The following is a 17,288-nucleotide window of genomic DNA, read 5'->3' on the forward strand; positions in this document are numbered from 1 at the left end:
GATTTTGGTTATCCTGGTTATGCTGGTAAAGACAGTGAGGCCCAGAAACTCCAAGAGCCCGCCAAGATCACAGGACTGGGTAGTTGATTGCAGAGTCCGGGTTCAAACCCGAGTTTTGATGCTTTTTCTACTCCCTAGGCGCCACAGTGTCATCGGGGCCAGAATCAAGCCAAACCAAATACCGGGAGCATGTCCGTTTGGGGCTCATATGACCTCTGGGGTGGACTTTTGCTTTTTCTTTGCTTCCCCCTACTCCCTCCTCCAGGTGTCCCTCCCAGAAGTCGACCCTCTTCCCCCCAGAGAGCCAGCCCAGCCCAGTTGGCAGGGGTGGCTCCAACTCAGAAGCCCTAGACCCGGCCCTGTGCATAACTTGAAACCAGGTTTTCCCCCCAGGTTCTGTACCCCCAGGCCAGCCTGCCCCGCAGATCTTTGCTTTGGGCAGCACCAACAGTCCCACTTCCAAAAGGCCCTGGAGGCTAGGGGACGGTTTTAAATAGCCACTGACAAGCCCATTTGTGAGGCCTGGTTTCAATTAGTTATCAGTGCTTGATTGAATTAGGTTTAATTGTTGGTGGGCGCTGAAGCGATGAACGAGGTGTGGCTTTAAATAGGAACGGCCTTGTTTCAGCCTCGACCTGAGCAGGAACTAAGAGTGCAGATCTGCTCTCCTCCTGTTCTGAGGGTACTGGGAGGAAGGTGGGCTGAGCTAGGCTGACCTGGGCTGCTTCCCCTGTTCACCAGGGCTTTATTATTCCAGCAAAGAAATTCGAAAAGATCCTGACGGGGCCTGTGGGAGGCGAAGTCTCGATGATTTGATCAAGCAACCCATCAGTCACTTTCCTCATGGCCCTTTGACTGGGCTTGCTTATTTCCATCTGTGCCGTGCAGCTGTCCCCAGACCCATCTTCCCAGAGTCACAGAGGAAGAGGGGGACACAGCTGAGCAAACAGCTCCGCTGTGCTTGGGAGCCAGGAGCCCAGATTTAGGCCTCCCTTTCCCCTTCTGGGCTCTCGGATCCTGCTTCACCTGTAACCTAAGACGAAGCTTTCCCACCCACCTCCTTCTAGTAGTTGTTGTGGGATCAAGGGGCTCATGTGGAGGAGGAGCCCTGAAAACTGTCATCTGTGCCATTACTGCTGGCAAATCAGAGCCCCCGCCCCCCACCCAGCCCTGGGCTGCCAAGCTGGGGGGAGGGGGGTGTGTGGGATGTAGATATGTGGGTGGGGAGAGGGAACCTCAGTTTGCCCCTGTGGCCCAAAGGCCTTTCCCACCCACAGGGCACCATCAGCTCAGTACCTTGGTGTCTTCCTCAGTTGCTGGGACTTTTCAGTGCTTTGGGCCAAGTACGAGTCCCTATCCGACCCCTCTTGCCTGGTGGCCTGCCTGGTGGGCTCCCCTGGCTGAACCGTTCACCCTAAGCCTCCCGTACTTTCCACCCGGAGCCCAGGGCAGCATTCACAAGTGAGGGCAAGAGAAGCCTCACAGGGCCAGGGTGCTGGCTGTCGGGATGCGGATCCTTGGGAGGGCACCCATACCGTACCCATAGCCACAGCAGTCTGAGGGCAAGAATATGGATGATCGAGGGTCATCTGGGCCATCTTCCCATTTCTGAAGAACAAGTATGGCCCAGGGTGGAGGTCTGGATTTCCTCCCTTTACCTGGAGTCAGACTGAGGATTTTGGGGGCCTGTGGGAAAGTGACAGGGAAGGAGTTTTTAGCTCAACCCTCGAAAGCCTAAAGACGTGGCTTTCCCAGGGAACACCAGGGGAGCTCAGACAACGCCTGGGCGAAACTTCTATTGAGAGTGCTGCAGAAGGGATGCTCCCCACATCCCCCTGCTGGGACAGACCCAGCCATGTTGGAGCTGGAGGGCCACAACCTGCTTCCACCCTGACCTCCTCGCTTCCTGAGCTTAACCCAACTGCCTCATGGCTCCCTGAGCCTCCAGCCCTGGGTTTGTGAAACAGGGAAGTGAGGCCCTCCTTGGGGAAGCTGGTGTGAGGAGTTGGAAATAGAAGCTAACAGATGCGAAAGCACTCCTTGCTTGGCCCCGGGCTGGCTGACTGTGGACTTAAGCCATAGGGGGCTGGCCCTGGGGGCCAATGATGGTCTCCTGCAACTCTGGGTGGCCCCCACTTTAATCGGCACACTGGCCCCAGGCACCCAGCGACCCAGGTGCAGAAGCCACCAGGTGCCTGCAGTGCTGATAGGGATGTGCTAGGAGCGGGCAGGTAGAAGCACCGGGTCCTTGAATTGACATCCTGGTGGAGGGGGCTCTGGAGGGAGCAGGGAAGAAAGCGCGGACCTCGTTTCCCTTTCTGAGCTACACGTGACAGCTGTAACTGTGCCTGGGATGTGCGGGGCAGCCAGCAGGCCCTGATAGGGCCTGGGCCACATTCTCTAGGTCCTCTTCCCACAGAAGTGTCCAGGGGGTGGACTTGGGCCCTCTTCACAGTGCCAAAATAAACTAGCATTGTTTCCAGCAACACAGGAGGCCTCACTGAAGCAGCTTTTGCCAAACCCCACAAGGAAGCCAGGGAAGGGAGGGGAGCCTGCAGTGAGTGGTGCCCCCTCCCCCACCCGCCTCCTTAGCTTTCTCTTGACTTCCAGAAAACTCCACGCAGGCAAGCAAGCCCTAAAGCAAATACTGGTGGGCACTGTGGGAATCTGGGTTTTTAGGGCATAAAGAAGGGACTGGAACTCCCATTTGTTGAATGCTTACCATGTGCTACTTACCTTGCCTATAAAGATAGTCGTGTTCATGGGCTGGGGATACACAGAGACCTGGGTTCAAATTCTGACCATGTTCTTTTGCTAACTACGTGGTTTGGGCAAGGAAACAACTTCTCTGAGCTTGTTTCTTCATAGGGAAAATGGAGCTCATAATGCTACACTTCAGAGCATTGGACTGAAGATTCACTTTTAGTTAGTAACACAGGGCACATAAAATGCACTCAATATGTTAATTGTCATTGCTATTAAACAGTTGCTATTGGTAACCATACCAGCATCATTATTATTAATAATATTCTTTTCAAACTTCATGAAAATGCCAAGAGGTAAGTGCTGTGTGCATCTATTGCTGGTATAGAAACTGAGGCTTCAGAGCGATCGAGGCCGTATTTCAGGGCCTGATGGTTAATGAGTGGCAAGCTCAGGATTCCAAATGGGGTCTGCCTGGCTCCAAGGCCCACGCTGGTCATGCCTGCTTCTGAGATGGGGTCGACTGGGCTTCCTGACACAGGTTGCTCCGAGGCTTCCAAGCTGGAAAGCAACAAGACCAAAGCCTGTGGGGGATCACTGTCATGTCCCAGCTGGTCCTTGGACTTCACAGTCTCGGCCACCATTCAGCTGGGCCTGGCTGACCACTAATGCTCACGGTTGCCCTTGCCAGGCCCCAGGGCTCCTCTGTCCTTGGAGCATCCACCCAAAGCAAGTGTCTGCACAACTGGACCCCAGGCTGCACAGCTGTCTTCCCATTCCTGCACGGACAGCTTGTCGAAGCTGAGCCAAAGCAGCCTGGGATTTCAATTTTGGCTCTGTTTCTCACTAGCTGGGTGACACTGGACTTATTACTTGCCGCCTCTGAGCTTCAGTTTTCTCATCTGCAATGCTAGGACAACGGTACCTAGCTCTGGATCCCTATGAGAATTGCATGAGCCAATGAACATGACAGTAAGTGTCTGGAAGGTGTTTACTCCTCCACCTCCTGCCCTTCCCTGTGTCTTGAGACAAGCGCTCCCTGGGACCTGGGACTGTGGGGCCCCAGGCCAGGACCCATTTTTCCTCCTTAGACATGGACTCTCCCCGCATGTCATCCTTAATGAAAAATGAATAACTCATGTGTTCGTTTCATTAAATGCTGCCTCCACAAAAGTGTGGGCTTGTGCAATTCTCCAAAGACTGTCAACTGGAAGATATCTCAGAATTCCTCGTAAATCAAAAGGTTTCATTTTGCTGCCAAGACAGTCAATTTTCTCTGCCTTGAGTCAGGCCGAGGGGCGGTGCTGGGCTGGGATCTGAGTCAAGAGACCCGCCTGCTGGTCCAGACTCTGCCGATGACCATTGCAGGATGAGAGCAAATCTCTTTTTGTCTCTAAGACCTCAGGTTCCTCCTCTGAAATATGGGTGGTATGTGTGTTGGGGCAGCCTGCTAGAGGGTCTTCTATGCCCTCCACCAATTTGAAAATGCTGGAACTTGATCTTTCCTTCTCCGTCTGCTTCCCTCTACCCTCCCAGACTCCAACTCTCCAGTCCCCTTCCCGCCCTCCTCCTTCCTTCGCTGTCACGTCTACCTCTCCTGTCAATCAGACCAGATCAGCCCAGAGCAGGCACTGGAGAAAAAAAGTCTATGCGTTCCTGGCAGACGACAATATTCTAATGCCCTTATTGCAAAAGCAGCCCTTCTTTGGGGTGAAAAGAAGGGCAGCCAAACTCTGTGTTCGTTTCTATTATGGGGTCCAGAAAGGCAGGCGGGGGCTGGGGGTGGGCAGGGACGTTCACTCTTGGAGTTAAGGGTGGATACATTTAGAAGTAAGAGATGGCCTCTGCTCTGGCCTTGGGAAGGGGCCCTGGGCCAGTCCCTGGGGGCTTCATGGTTGCCTGGTGGAGCAGGTTCCAGGCCACCCAGAGGGGTCCAAGGCCTGCAGGGGAGGGAGGCGGAGAGTACCCAGGGGGAAGGGCCCTGAGGCAATTCAGCGTCCTAAGAACTGCAGTGTGAGTCGGTCTCCCGTGGAGGAGAGGGGAGCACAGCGACCGTGTTTGGGTTTCTTCACCACTGGGTCCGTCTGACTGACAGAGATAGAAACAGAGGACTAGAAAGACTGCCCGGTGAAGGGGTTGGGAGGGAGAGGGAGAGCCAGAGAAAGGGGGAGGGGACAACAGAGAAGCAAAGAAGGGAAAGAGGAAGAGAGAAAAGACAGGAGGGCAGAAGGGAGGAAAGCAGGCAAGAAGGAAGAGAAAAAGGAAAGAAAGAGAACGAGAAAGGAACATGTCCCCCGAAACTCGTCATCTAAGTGCCCAACCTCTAAGACTGAGGGGGCGAGGCAGGCATGCGGAGGACCAGCCCTTGGTGGTGGAGGTGGGGGGCAACTTTCCCACCAGCCCCCTCCTGGGCCCTCCTGGCGCCGACCCTCCAGGCCTCCCCAGCAAAGGCCAGTTCTGAGCTTCCTCATTGCACCAGTCTGCGACTCCTATTTACCCCAAACACCAAGTGAGTAATTGCCCCAGAGCTGTGCAAGGAAGCAGCAGGCCCAGTGCGGGGGGCGAGTCCCAGCAGCCTACTTCGATGGGCACAGAACTGAGGATTCAGAATACAGCACGCACTGTCCCCCTCACTACATCACTAAGTACGCTCTCAACGGTTTTACCACACCAGCACATTTACACATACAAACCCCCTCTATTCCCCACGTTTGGTTTAAAAAATCTCTCCACTCGTCCTGCAAATAAAATCCCATCAAAGACCTATGACCAGTAAGAGCTCTGCCCATCTGTCTGTCGTTTCTGTCCGTCCGTCCATTCATCTAGAGTCTGCCCTTTCAGGGACTTTTAATTGAGTATCTACAGTGTGCCAGGCACTCTGCTCTTAAGGGGTCAACAGAAAGAGCTCAGGCCTTGCCCTCAAGGGGCACACTTTCTGTAGGGTAAGCACACATAAACAATTATTAGAATCTATCATTATAAATGGAATAATAAGGGTGTTAGCAATCGTTATCCAGGAAAAACAAAACAAGACAAATCAACCACGTCAGGCGACTGTTACAGATCACCTGTAACAGAGGAGGGTGCGGGGGGTGTGGCTCCCGGCTTCCAGCAGTAGCCACCCTGCACTCTGCGCCCCCACTGGGAGATACAGGACTTAGCGACAGAGCCCTGATGCAGATCTGGCATCTACTTTTCAAAAGAAAATACTGTTTTTTAAATGCGCAAAACTTATTCAGAGTTTAAAGAGTACCTATAAAGAAAGTATCTCTGCAACCGCCCATGAGATCAAGAAGTAGTCACTTACCTGTGAAGCATCCCCCGCTCCATCTCCCGATGAAATCTCCTTCCCTTCTCCACAGAGGTGACGTGATTCGGACTTTTCTGGTCACCATTACCTTGCTTTCCTTGATGGTTTTACCTCTCTGTGCGCACCCTGAAAATATTAGGGAAAGACATAAGAGACAAAATGGTCAGATGATAGCCATTTCATACAGTTTAAGCTAGTTGTGTAGCTGATCTTTATGCTCGGTAAATAAACACTTACTGTACGCATTCTTTTTTTCTCAATTGAGATATAATTGACTTTGTGTAGCCTGCCCTGCTGCCTTCTTCTAGGATGCAAGTATAATAAATCCTTTCATTTCATATGCATCCCCAAGTGCAATGTCCATGCGTGTTGGAGTGATCAGTAAAGAACCTACAAGGGACTTACTTCCTTTATAACACATTTCCTAACCACTCTTTTTAAAATTCATTGTTCTTTTTAATGACTCATTCTTGTTAAACTTTTCATTTTATTTATTCTGTAAGGATTTTTAAAAATTTATTTATTTATTTACTTACTTACTTACTTATTTGAGAGAAAGCAAACGTGAGAGAGATCACAGAGGGAGAGGGTGAGGGAGAAGCAGAGTCCCAGCTGTGCAGAGAGCCTGATGCAGGGCTGTATCCCAGGACCCTGGGATCCTGACCCGAGCTGAAGGCAGATGCTTAATCAGCTGAGCCGCCCAGGTGCCCCTATTTTCTAAGATTTTATTTATTTATTTGTTTATTTATTTATTTATTTATCTGAGCACGATCGGGAGGAGCAGTAGGCAGAGGGAGAGGAAGGAGCAAGGAGCTCAATGTGGGGCTCAATCCCAGGATCCTGGGATCATGACCTGAGCTAAAGGCAGACGCTTAACTGACTAAGCCATCCAGGCAAAACCTCCTCCACTCTTTTATTGCAGCATCATTTTTAAAAAGTCTTTTTCCTTTTCCCCAGTGCTCTGTAATCCAACCTATATCATATGTCAAGTATCCCTATACACGTGAATCTGTTCACGGGCTCTCTCTTAGGTTTCACTGATCTATTTCTCTATGCCTATGATGACACAGTGTCTGAATTACTATAACTTTATGGTAAGTCGTAATTCCTGGTAGGACAATTCCTTCACTTTGTTTTTCTTCTTCTTATTGCACTCTCCTCTGAATTTGACAACAAGTCTACCAAATCCTACATGCAATCATGGGTTGGGATTTTGATTGGAATGCATTGAACCCACATATAAATTTGTGGGAAAGGACATCTTTATACTGCAACTCATCCATTCATGAAGATAGTATACCTCTGCATTCCTTACAGCATCCCTTAATGTCTCTCAATAAAGTTTAATATTTTTTTTATAGAAGTCTAGCCTACAGGCCCTTGGAGCCCCATACTGCTGCCATGTCTTCTGGGGCCAACGTGAATGCCCCACAGCGCTTTATGGAGCCGCTCCAGCTGGAGGCCAGTGTGGAGAGGGTCTAGGTCTGGCAGGCAGCTGCAGAGCTTCAACAGTGCTGTATGCGGAATGCTTGCTGGTAGGTAGGCAACCATAAGAACTAGGTAGGTAGGTAGGAAGCAGCACCTCCAGGGGCCCAGATCCTGTGCCGGGATCCTTTATCCTAAAGGCTGGAAAGAAGTTCGCTGAGGCATGCTTTTAAGTGTAAAGCGGTGAATGACTGACTGCCTCCAAGTCTCAAGAAAACGCTTCTCCAGCCAAATGACTTTTAGATATTTCACACCTTTCTTGTGGCCTGGTCCTAGAGCCAAAATTCTACAGAAGTTCATGAGTTTCTATTCAAATAAGGAAAGTGGGTGAAGGAGGAGACTTTAAATAATAATGGCCTCATTCTTTTGGTAAAGTGCTTTTATGTTTAAAACCAACAAGAATGTTACCACCAAATACACAACACCTCTTTCATAAGCAAATTACTGTGTTTCTATACTTGGAATAGAAATTGTTTTATTTACTGGATGTATAAATTATTTTATTTACTGGTGCTTACATTTTGGGAAGGGAAACCTTAAAACCTTAAAAATTTGAGTATTTTGGGGCACTGGGTGGTGCAGTCCGTTAAGTGTCTGACTTGATTTTGGCTCAGGTCCTGATCTCATGGTCCTGATTTCCAGCTCCAAGTCTGCTCTCTTGTGCTCTCTCTCTCTCTCTCTCTCTCAAACAAATAAATAAATCTTTATTTAAAAATTGAGTATTTCATTAGTTGTTCCTAAGATTTTATCTCATAACAAAACTTGTTCTTTTCTTTTGAATATAACAGTTTCTCAATGAAAATAAGCAAGTTGAAAACTGGGGGAAGAATAGGCTTTATTAATCAAACGATGTCGTGATTTTTCTAAATGAGAAGATTGTTTTACTTGTAACACTAAGTATGGGAGCTGTTTCTTAGCAAACTTGTTTGGAAGATTCATGTTGTGTGGTGATTAGATTGCCTCATCCTATTTATGAAGCAGATTGGTCTTTGTCTTAAGTTCCTCTACTTTATAACTGTGGTTGTACTCAAACAAACAAACCACATTATTTCATATCTTTAAAAAAGATGTTTAAATAGTGGAATAATGGAATATTGGAATAATGGAAAATACAACCTAAATGAATTCTTAATGTCACAAGTGTTTTACTTCGATGATGTGCCTTTGATTCAATTTGGGACACTTTTAAAAGGATACTTTATTTGTGTTTGTAATAATCTTCAATGAATTTGGAAATGAAATTTCTGCTTAAATCATAATTTTCCTAAAGTCTAACATTTTATTAGACTCAGTCACAAATACCTCATTTTTGATGAGAGTGTAAATGATCACTTTTTAAAAAATTTCATTGTCTCATGTTTATTGTCCATGTACTGAAAAAAAACTCATTTTAGGTATGTTTCTTTTATACCCAGCAATCTTGCAAAACTCTCTTATTAGTCAAGTAATATTAGTAGTCCCTTGAGTTTTTATTCACATAATGTTATTTGTACATATTCAAAGTTTTGTTTATGTTTTTCTCAATCTTAGCCCTTACTTTTTTTTTTTCTTTTTTACTGAAATGGGTAGGACTTCTAGCACAATGTTGATAGAAATGGTGACACTTCTTGTCTTGTTTTCCATCTCAAAGGCAGTGGTTGGACAAGACGATCTCTTGAGTGCCTTCCAACCCCAAAATCTTGATTTTCCTCATGATCATATTCTTTCTGGATAAGGCAGCTACTCAGCCTTCTGGAGTCTTTCTCCCAGTCCAGAATAAGAGTCATGATTTGTATCCAGGTCTTCAATAGTTGCATACGCCCAGTCTGAATCCAGAAGATCTTAAGAGTTTGATCTCTTATTCTTCAATATGTCATACTTATGGAAATCATTTACTCCCAAAAGTCAGTTCCTCCCCAAAGTCTCAAACTATTTCTGGTTCACATTTTGAAACATGAATTAAAAAAACAAAACAAAACAAAATAAAAAAACCTGTTATGAATGAGAGGTTGGCTATGTGTTCTTTCTTTCTTAAAACTCTCCCTGTTCAAATGGAGATGCAACGTTGGGGGTTTGGGGGTAGGAAAAGAATAAATGAAACAAGATGGGATCGGGAGAGAGACAAACCATAAGAGGCTCTTAATCTCACAAAACAAACTGGGGGTTGCTGGGGGGAGGGGGGGTGGGGAGAGGGGGTTGAGGTTATGGACATTGGGGAGGGTATGTGCTATGGTGAGTGCTGTGAAGTATGTGAACCTGGCGATTCACAGACCTGTACCCCTGGGGCTAATAATACATTATATGTTTATTAAAAAAAAAATTAAAAAAAAAAAAACCCTCCTTGTTCTCCTTCAAGGAGGTAGAGGAGGATAATGACTTTTCCCCCTAGTCTAACCCCTGCCTAAAAGACCAGTCATGCTGTGCTGTGCTATCTTCTCTGGGGTCTCCAAGCTGCATCCAGTGGTAAGGACACCAGGTGCAGCACAACTGGGCTCACCTGACTAGCCCTCTTTCACTACCAATACCTAATATTCTACCTTTATGAAGGTGATAAAACAAACAGCTATTGGATGAAAGTTTACGAAACAAGAATTGAGGCTCATGTTCTCCATGTTGTTCCATCTTCCTCGTACAGGAAGGAGGCACAGATATAACAGACCTTTGAACAATGTGGGGTGAGAGATGCCAACCCTCCATGCAGTCAAAAATTCACAAACAACTTTTGACGACCCAAAACTTAACTACCAATAGCCTACCATTCACCGTAAGCCTTACTGATAACGGAAACAGTCAATTAACACATATTGTGTATGTTATATGTAATAAGTTCTGCATTCTTACAAGAAAGTCAGCTACATAAAACAAAATGTTATTAAGAAAATCATGAGAGAAAATACATTTACAGTACCCTATTGTAAAAAGCCCACATATAAGTGGACCCATGCAGTCCAATCCCCTGTTGTTCTAGGGTCAACTGAGCATTTCTTTTGAAATTTAATATCAGCATAGTTGGTTTCTCCTGTTGAACAGTTAGGTTTCTGCAACGGGGTAAACACTTTTAGATGGATTTTCATATACTGTAAATCTTGTTGTTCGCGGGTTTCCGGTCCCCCGAAGCAATGTTTGGGGCATGAGGTGAGAGGGAGGCATATAAAATATCAGCTCAACTCATTCAGACGAGATTGTTGTCTGCATCAATAGCAAGACTCTTGGATGAAATGTGGTCATGGTTAAAGGAAAGGGTTTTCTAAATTCCTTTAGCTCTCACGTAAGAGTTGGGTCTGCCCAACTAGTTCTGAGAAAACGAAGAGGGAACACCTGCTCCTTCTATTCCGCTAGACCGTGAGCAGGAGATGGGGGTAGAGAGAACAGGTGGGTCATACACCAAGGTTTTTCTCTGCTGCCACCATTCTTGCCTCCACCACCTTTCCCACACACAATCTGGCACTCTGGGAGTTCCCGAAGCATCCAGAAAAGTATGAAGGCGACAGTTAGTGTCTGGGCCAGGGATCCCTTACCTGTGCAGGTGGGGGAAGAGTGCAAGTCCCGGAGAAGCAGCCATGTAATGACATGGAGGAGCAGCAGGAAGCGGTAGCTAGGGAAGCATGAGATAGCGCCAGAGCAGGTGCCAAGAGAGCCAGCAGAGCGGCAGGGGACAGGCGTGGTGACAGGACCAAGTGGTCACTCGCACAACAGGCAGGGACCATGGGTTCCAGGGCTGCATCCCGGCATAGCACCCCAGAAAGCCAGATGGTGTCCATCCCACTGAGGTGGTCACCAGTGCAGGAAGTGGGCTAGTCCAGCCTCTTGCGGAGGAGGGCAGTGAGAATCCAGCGTATGTCGCAGGGACTCAAAGACCCTCTCCCAGCTGCCACGAGGAGCTGGTCACAACCATTGGCCATATTGGGTTCAGAAGCAGAGAAAGCAGTCTCCCAAAGGTTGAGATTCACCTGAGTCATACAAGTTATTTAAGACCATCTTAGTGATTGAGTTAGATTGGAATCTAATTCCAGTCTAATTTTAGACTAATTTGTCTAAATTTACCAATTTAGATGAAATTTAGTTTCTACCTCCCCGCCCCCAGCCCTGGGTCAGATCCCTAGTGGAACTGATAAGAAAGCATGGATTAGATCTAAAGAACATAGGAAAACTACATTTCCCCCTACAATCTCATTGTAAAGTGAGTACATGTGCCTCACTACACATCTTTTTTTATGAACAGAATTATTTATCTCCTCGTGGTCTCTTTTTTGTTTTAGAGCTGACTTACATGTTATGGTCAAAGATGGCAAATATTCTCAATGAGGCTTGAAAAGAGCACGGGTTTGGAGTCGGGCGGTCTGGAGGTTGTGGCCCAGGATGCATTATTTTTGGTGGTCCCAGGAACTTTTATATTTGTGGCCCCGTCTTCCATTGAAAAAGTAAAAACTAATGTTTGTATAAAGAATACATTAATATTGGGGTGCCTGGTGGCTCAGTTGTTAAGCGTCTGACTTCAGCTCAGGTCATGATCCCAGGGTCCTGTGATCAAGACCCATGTCAGGATCCCTGCTCAGCTGGGAGCCTGCTTCTGCCTCTTGCACTCCCCCGTTTGTGTTCCTGCTCTCACTGTCTGTGTCAAACAAATAAATAAAATCTTTTTTAAAAAAGAGAATACATTAATATTACATATTAAAACTTTTTTTTTCAACTTAAGCTTTCTTCTTTTTCCTCTGATTTTATAAGAAATTTTAAAACCTTTTCATAGGCTCCTAAAACTGTCATGGGCTCCAGGTGTCATGCCCATCGCATCTGCCCTTGCCCTGGGCATGCCTCGTTGTTCTTGTCTTTCTCCTCTGTAAAATGGGTTTGCTGGACTACATGACGGAATGTACACAAGACCTAGGCTCATGGTGATAACACTGGTTTCTTTTCTTCATTTCCATGGACTTGCTTTTCTATTTCAGTGATCTTGCTGCATGTGTGGTTTTTATTGTGAGTCACCTTCAAATTCTCTTTGGAAGTAGAAGGGGTATAACTTAGAAATTCAAATTCCTTTTTACTTCCTCAGCACTTAGCACAATGCCTTGCTTTATATCCTCAATCCTTGTTTGTTGACTGTGCCGGTAAATGGCTCTCTCCCTTCCCAGCCTCCGCCCACCACCCCGTCCCACGCAGGGCCTAACACAATCCAGAAGCAACCTTCCTCTGTTTCTTTTTCCTCTCCTCTCTCCCTCAAAATTCTTCTTTCCTCAGTGGCCTGGGCTCAGCAGGACATGAGAGTGAGGACAGTTCCACCAAATCCAGTGATCTCCTCACAGCCCACTGGGGTTGGATTCTAACCCTGTCCTGTCAACGAGGAACCTGTGGCGCAAAAAGTAAGGAATTCACTCAGCAAATGCTGAGACAAGGATTTGAACCCTGGCCTCTCTGACTATGACATGGGTGTGATGGGTTAAGCCTCCATGATTTGCAGTTTTTACATTGTACTCCTTGGGGAGGTAACCCGAAGAAGGCCTTTCCAGACATGAGAGAGATGTCTGTAGACACTTCGGGGGATTTCTTCACGAGGTTCAAATCAAACACCGAAGTCCCCATAGGCATGGGCTAATAAGCTTTACCACTCTCACCTGTGCCCCACCATCCACCAAGCTGAAAGTTTCTCTTGAAACCCCCTTCTTGAACGTTAGAGGCCAGTGATGCCAGAAGTAAGGGTGAACAACAAGGAGCCACAGAGATCAAGCTAAGGGGTTAAAACGTTGTGTCCGTCAAGAGGCCTGAACACGTTTCCTTCATAAGCCAGACATCTGGGTGCTTGTCCTTGGCCCAGCCTGGAGCCTTGCTGATGGTAGCGGTGCAACAACGAGGGAGCGCCTGTGAGGCCTTAGAGCCAGCAGCACGTGGCAGAAACATTGGCCCAACAGGACCCAACACGCCACCACCCTTCAAGCACCTACTGGGTGCTGCGTGCTGGGGAGAGACGCGGGAATAAAATGTCTTCCCGCTGATCCAAGAGAAGGCAAGGCAAAATTTGCCCCGTGACGGGATAAAATCTGCAATTAAAAAAAAAAAAAAACCCGAGGCATGTGAAAGTTTATTTATGTCTTATTACACAAGCTCCTCCATTCTCTGCCTCCGCCCCCACCCCCAATCTGTCATATTCGGGGATCTGGGGCTCCGAGCATTAGAATGAATTAAATAGATTCGGTGGCATGTCAGGGCTGGGAGGCGGAGAAAAGAAGGTGCAAGAATAAGATGTGGAGGGACAAGTTCAAAAAAGAGCGGATATTGGAAGTCAATGCATGATCTCCGGGAGCAGAGACTGCGGGTCAGACAGACACCTGGAATGTTCCAGTTGGAACCATCATGTTCTCAATAATAGTGACAGTCTCACATTTCATGAATGCATCCACTGCCAGGCCCCCTTCTAAGCCTTTTACACATATTAGCCCACGTTATCGTCCCAAGTACTTTGGGAGGTAGCTTCTATCGCAAACCCTATATTACTGATGAGAAGCCAGAGAGGACCAGGGACTTGAGCCACCATCATGCCACCAAGAGGCACCTCCTACCCCACCTAACCGTCATGCATCTGGGGCCTCTGCCCAGGTGGGACTGTGGGTCAGGTGAGGTCTGGGTCGCCTGTGGGCTATGGCCCCCGCCCAGAAGGGCTTAGAGCAGAAAGTGGGGAGTGGGACTGCATCCTGGCTCAACTGCTGACCCGGTGGCTTTGGGCAAGTTCCTTGCCCTTTTCGTGTCTCTGGTGCCTTGTACAATGAATGAAGGTCGATGATGATGGTGGCGACACAGCACACCTCATAGGGTGGGTGATGGTTTAATACGGTTCTGCACAAAAGGGGTTTAACACAGTGCCTGGTCCAAGTGCTCAGCGAATGGCAGGTGGCCCTGAGACTACGATTGGCTTCCTAGGAGAGCTCCCACCACCCCACAGGGCTTTGTGGACCACCCGCACACTCTGGTTCACTCAGCACCAGTGTCTGGTCCAGCCTTCCGCACTCACACAGCCCAGCCGGCGACTCACAGTGGCACCACAGAGAGGCAGAAGACTGAGGATGAGCAGCCCTGCCTGTGGAGCCTGGCCTCAAACCCATGTCCATGGTGGGAAATGGGGATGACTGCCCCGGACCCATGGGAACACCTCAGACGCGGGAGGCCTGTGACAGGCCACAGGGATGCTGGAGACACCGGCTGGTTCCTACCTCTGAGGGGTTATGGTCTGGCGGAGCCACGTGGCTCTCCCACATGAACCAATTAGTGGACTAGGAAGGATTTCCCCAGCACCGCACAAATCCTGGACTAAAAGAGCGGGTGTGAGCAGAGCAGAGAGGGAGAAGGCCAAGGGGCTACAAGAAGTGATGTGTGTGTGTGTGTGTGTGTGCTCTGTGACTTGGCTACCCCAAGGGCTTTGTCTGACCTCCACGCTTTTGACCAGGCATGTAGAATTTTCTTTCTCCTTTTGGTAAGGGGGCAACACTGTAGCCGGAGGTGAGGCATAGCCAAGCCAGAGGGCCTCCTTCTCAGGGCCACTCTGGGCTGGGCTCACGCTGCAGTATTACCAGTAGATGGGCCAATAAAAAGAAGCCCTTCAAAGATGTGCTCATGCAGATGATTCTATCCCACCTGTCAACAAGGGAGGCCTGGCAACCATCTGTTAGATTCTTTATTCCCACCCCTCCCCTTTCATTTTTAACCACAGATTTTCACAGTTTGCATTACTTATTTAAATCTGTTATTTAAAAAAAAAAAATACATGTATTGCTAAGTAAGCTGATGGCAGCTTCTGCCCATTGAAGCCTCTTCTTCCCATTTTCCATGGCTGCCTGGGATACGTAGGAGATCCTTATATGCAAGCCTGTGTCCTTTGAGCAGGCTGGATTTAAGATTCAGGATTTAGGACATGATGCTCTGTACTTGAGTTGGGGGAGGGGCATGCAGAGCCAGAATTTCAGCCTTGGGGCTTTGTTGCTGACTCTCCTGGTCCCTGACTGTGAAATTTAATGGGACACAACCTTAAGACTAACAATGAGCTCTGGGTTTCTCAATCTTTACCATGGGGATTGTCGATCCCTGCTTGAACCCAGGGATGACACCGCATGCTTAAATTCAATGCTCTTTAAGTCATGCTGCATAGCCAGACCATGAGTCTGTTATTAAGCACCTACTGCGTACCAGACCCTGGACGCCAGGCAACAGCACTACCTCGGAGTGAGAGACGAAGTCCCTATTCTCATGGAATTGACACTTCAGTGTGGAGAGACAGACCAGAAAAGCCAGTAAGGACAACTGGGGTCAGTGCTGTGAAAGAAACTAATGGGACCATATAAAGAAAGAATTGTGAGAAGGACCTCTGGGCAAGGAGAGCCCCTGGGGAGTCACGTGGGAGCTGGGACCGGAGGATAAGAGGCAGGAACAATCCTGCTCACTCACAGATGGAAAGCCAGCACAGAATCACCGAGGTACAAAGGGACTGACATATTTGAAGAGCAAAAGAATAATCTCGCCCTAGGGCTCCTTCCCACGCCCTACCCTCCAAGACACTGAGGTCTCCTGCCGGCCATCTCTGTCTTCGGTGCTCCTCAAGACTGGGGAGGACCAGACCCTGTGCTTGTGTCATTCCTGCAGAGCACCCTGAGGGGCCTGGCCTCCCGGCTCGCCCAGTGGCTCCAGGCATTGCCTGCCTACACCTGGCCAAAGGCCCACAGGAGATCTGAAACCTCCTCTCCCCAACACTGGCTTGTCCCTTGTCTTCCCCCTCAACTCCCGCACTGGCCAGCAGCAGCCAGCTCCCCGGCCCTGCTGCCTTCTTGAGTCTCCAATCCCTCGCCCACAGCCTCATCAGCCAGCTTGGTTTTTGCTGTGGTCACAGAGCCCAATTCACTTCTCCCGTCCAAACCTTCAGCCTTCCACACACTGCCAGGAGGGCGCTACTGCCCATGGGCCTTTCTTTCCAGAGACAGCGGATCATTTCTTCAAGGCCTCTTCTGATGCCACTCCCTTCCACACTCCCAGATGCCTTCCTCCCTCCTCCCCCTATGTTCTTGGCACTTCACTGTAACGCTTATCTATTGCTAATGTTTGAATCTCTTCTTAGGTTCCCAAGGTCAAGGTCTGAAGCACGTTTATATTTTCCTTCCTAATACCTGATGCAGAGGAGATGATCAGTAAAGATTTGTTGAATGAATCCCTCATGAGCCCCTTGGAATAATGGCCTCCTTCATTTACTCAGCATTCACCAAAGCTCTTTCAAAACTCTGTCCTGTTCTCTGCTCACAACATTCTGTAAGAGCAGATGATGACCCATAGCACAGACAGGGAAGTGGAGAAACATTATCTGACTTACTCTAGAGTATACACTAATTAATGGCAGGCGGGGACCCAGGCCTAATGGCCTATTCCTAGTCCAGAGCTCTTCAGCAGTCTCAAAGCATCCAAAGCCTGGAGCCAGAAAAACCAAAAATTTCTCAGAATTAACATTAAAATATAGGTTGAATGTACAAAGCTCACCCAGTTATGGCACAAACTTTATTAAAGTGTATCTTAGGATATGAGCTAATACAGCCTCTCAAGCATTCATGCAAGAAGCATTTATTGAGCACCTATTGTATACTGGGCTCTGCTCTGGGAGACTCTAAGGAATTACAAGTCTCTCCTTCATAGCATTTATAATTATTCAGGGGGAAGAACCCACAGTGACACAACAAATGGAGGACAGAAATCAGTATAAGGTGTTACATAGGTAGGTACAGAAGCTCTAGATGGCACCAGGTTATTTCAGAAAGCCTCCTGGAGAAGGCACTAGGAGGTCATTCCT

At 48.0% G+C, this 17,288-nt stretch overlaps 1 protein-coding gene across 2 annotated transcripts in view; it reads right to left on the bottom strand.

Annotated features, from left to right (window-relative positions):
- SOCS5 (suppressor of cytokine signaling 5) overlaps positions 1 to 17,288 on the bottom strand; it is a 115,736-nt gene that overhangs the window by 11,841 nt on the left and 86,607 nt on the right. The window contains exons 1-2 of one of the 2 annotated variants that reach the window (XR_004287694.1): positions 9,036 to 9,601; positions 6,011 to 6,139 (exon numbers count right to left, since the gene is read on the bottom strand). The gene's annotated coding sequence lies outside the window, so the exon portion shown is untranslated. Of the gene's footprint in view, positions 1 to 6,010; positions 6,140 to 9,035; positions 9,602 to 17,288 lie in introns of those variants that run through there. The other variant, XR_004287693.1, reaches the window with a different exon arrangement.

This window comes from Mustela erminea, chromosome 7 (assembly GCF_009829155.1).
Source record: "Mustela erminea isolate mMusErm1 chromosome 7, mMusErm1.Pri, whole genome shotgun sequence".
Classification (NCBI taxonomy): Eukaryota; Metazoa; Chordata; class Mammalia; order Carnivora; family Mustelidae; genus Mustela; species Mustela erminea.